Here is a 3,306-nt window from a genome sequence, read left to right as displayed (position 1 = left end):
GGGATGGCCACGCCACAATCCCTTCTCCTCTATTCTCCTCTCAGGACCCTGGGCACGCACACACACCCAGTGTGAGCTTAAGCCATTAGGTCAGGGACTCGAACCGTGGTCGACTACATGGGAGTCCAGCAACATAGCCATTATGCCAACTGCTGGTCCCAAGTTTTTTTCAATTTTTTTCATCAATGTTTTATACATTTAGTCTAATGATTTTTCACCTTCTTGATTAAATTTATACTGAAGTCTTTTATTATTTTATTGGGGGGAGGTGACTACTGTTAATGGGATTGTTTTCTCACTATTATGGTATGTTATTGTTAATGGGATTGTTTTCTCACTGTTACAATTTGTTGTAGAAATGCTATGGAGTTTTGTATATTGTTTTTGTTTTCTACAACTTTATTGAACTTAGTTTTTTAAAGAATTATTTATTTAATTTTTAATTTATTCATTCATATATTTTAATTTGGCCAGCGATAGATACACAGAGAGAGAGAGGGAAAGTGAGAAAGCAAGCCACCTGGTTTAGGACTCGAACCATAGTTCGACATGTGGGAGCGTTCAGCACCTTAATTATCATGCCACCTGCTGGCCCCTATTTATAATAGTATTTTATGGTGGAGTCTAGAATATCCTGTAATTAAGATCATGTCATCTGCAAAGATAAAAAAAAAAAAATACCTAGCTTCTTACTTTCCAGTGAGGATGCCTTTCATTACTTTCTTTCATCTGACTGCTCTGGCTAGGGTGTCCAGTAGTATTTGGAATGGATGTGGTGGGAATGGGCACCTTCATCTTGTTTCAGAACTTAGAGTAAGAGGTTTTACCAGGACCAGCAGATGGCAAAATGGTTATGTCGCTGGATTGCCACATCTTTGACTGTGGTTCAAATCCCAGACCCGGTGGCTTAAAACTCAGGCCAGGCACATGTCCATGTGTGCCCAAAATCCTGAGAGGAGAATGGAAGAGAAGTGATTGTGGTGTGACTATCCCCCCCCAGGGGGTGATTTATTGCTTTCTGTTTCTCTTTTCTCTGTCTCTCTGGCAAGCACACACACTCTACAGCAAAAATCTCTCTGGGGGAAGAAAAAGAAGAGATTTCATCATTTCTCCTGTTCTGTATTATGTTAGCTGTGGACTCGTCACCTATTATGACCTTCATTGTGTTCAGGCACTTTCCTTCTACAAATAAATTTATTTAGAGTTATGAGGCAATGTCACATTTGACATTTTTTCTGCATCTATCAAAATGATCATATGGTTTTTGTTCTTCATTCTGTTAATGTGATTTATCACACTTATTGATTTCTGTATGTTAAAATATTTTTACATCCCTGGGATGAATTCCTTGGTCATGGCAAATGATCCTTTTAAATGTGCCATTGAATTTTGAATATAGTCAACTAGTATTTTATTCAGGATTTGTGCATCTTGTTCAACAGGCATATTAATCTGCAGTGTTTCTTTTACTTACTTATTTTTTTGCAGTGTCCTTGTTCAGTTTTCATGTTAAGGTAAATCTGACCTTGTGTGATGTTGAATTTTGAATTCACTTGACTAGTGTTTTGTTGAATGTTTTTGCATTTCTATTCTTCAGGCATAGTGGTCTGTAATTTTGCTGTTTTGTTTCTTTGTTTGGTAGTCATTTTCTAGTTTTTATATAAGGGTAAATCTGACCCCATAAAGTAAATTGGAGTGTTTCCACCTCTTCAGTTTTTAAAAAAAGAGTTTGAGAAAGTTTGATATTAATTCTTCTTTAAACGTTAGGTAGAATTCAACAGTGAAGGTATAAGGTCCTGGGATTTTCTTTGAGGGGAGCTGTTTTATTATTGATTCATTCTCCTTATTCGTTCATTATTGGTCTGAACAAGTTATTTTTTTTAATATGGTTCAGTCTTGGTAGATTGCCTATATAGATGTCTATAATTTACTTATGTATTCTAGATTATCCAATTTGTTAGCCCTTAATCATTCATGGTAGTTTCTTATGATCTTTTATATTTCTGATTCATCAGTTATAATGCTTCCTCTTTCATTTCTGATTTTACCTGTGTCTTCACTCTTTTTTTGCTTAGTGTAGTTAAATGTTTATTGATTTAGATTATCTTTTGGAAAATTCCTTGTCTGGAAACAAGCAGATAGTGTAATGGTTACATTGCTGAGCTCCCACATAGTCAACTATGTTTATTGATTTAGATTATCTTTTGGAAAATTCCTTGTCTGGAAACAAGCAGATAGTGTAATGGTTACATTGCTGAGCTCCCACATAGTCAACTATGGTTCAAGTTCTGGACCAGGTGGCTTACAACTCATGCCAGACGCGTGTGCATATGTGTACAAAATTGCAAGAGGAATGTGTCTAAGTATTTAGGGCCATTTCATCTAAGGTGAAGCTTATTTCCTGTTTTATTATTTATTTTCTGCCTAGATAAATGGTTGATGATAGGGAAGTAATGCCCCCATACTACTATCGTATTGCGCTCTCTCTCTTTATATCTATTAATATTAGCATTAAAGGGTTAGGTACTCTGATGTTGAGTGCATGTGTATTTCCAGTTGCTATCTTCCTGATAAATTGGTCCCTGTGTCATTTTATTATGACCTTCTTTGTTTCTTTTAACAGTTTTTATCTGATGTGAATAGCATTCCTCTGCTCTTTTTTGGTTACCATTTGCATGGAATATCTATCTGTGTTGGACTCTGCTTATAGTCTATTATTAACACTGTAGTTAGGTTCTTATAGGCAGCATCTAATTGAGTGTGTAAAAAACACACCCATTCAGAACCAGCCAGTGGCATGGCGGTTAAGGTGGCTAGATTCCAAGGAGCTGACTCCATGGTTCAAGTCATGAACTGATGGCTTGAAAAACAAGCCAGGCATGTGTGCATACATGCCTAAAATCCCAAGAGGATATCAGAGGAGAAAGAAGTGCAGTATGACCATCTCCCCTGGGGAGGGTGATTTCTCATTTTCTATCTGTCTCTAATGAGCACATGTACCAGTAAATATATATATATATATTTGTATAGTATGTGTGTGTTTGTGTGTATGTGTGTGTGTGTGTATATATATATATATATATTCAGTTATCCCAGATCTTTTGATTACAGAATTTAATTAGTCTACACTTTAGGTAATTACTAACAGTAAGAATTATTATTGCTGTTTTGTTTATTGCTTTCTGCTTATAGAGCCTTTGATGTTTTTTTCCCCTCTTGCTGTCTTCCTTTATGATTAAGTGATTTTCTCTAGTGGTATTTTTTTTTTTTTTGGAGGAGTTTTTTCTATATGGCCTGTGTTCTCCA

The sequence above is a fragment of the Tupaia chinensis genome, unplaced genomic scaffold (assembly GCF_000334495.1).
Source record: "Tupaia chinensis unplaced genomic scaffold, TupChi_1.0 Scaffold144407_1, whole genome shotgun sequence".
Lineage (NCBI taxonomy): Eukaryota > Metazoa > Chordata > Mammalia > Scandentia > Tupaiidae > Tupaia > Tupaia belangeri.
This window is presented reverse-complemented; position numbering follows the sequence as displayed.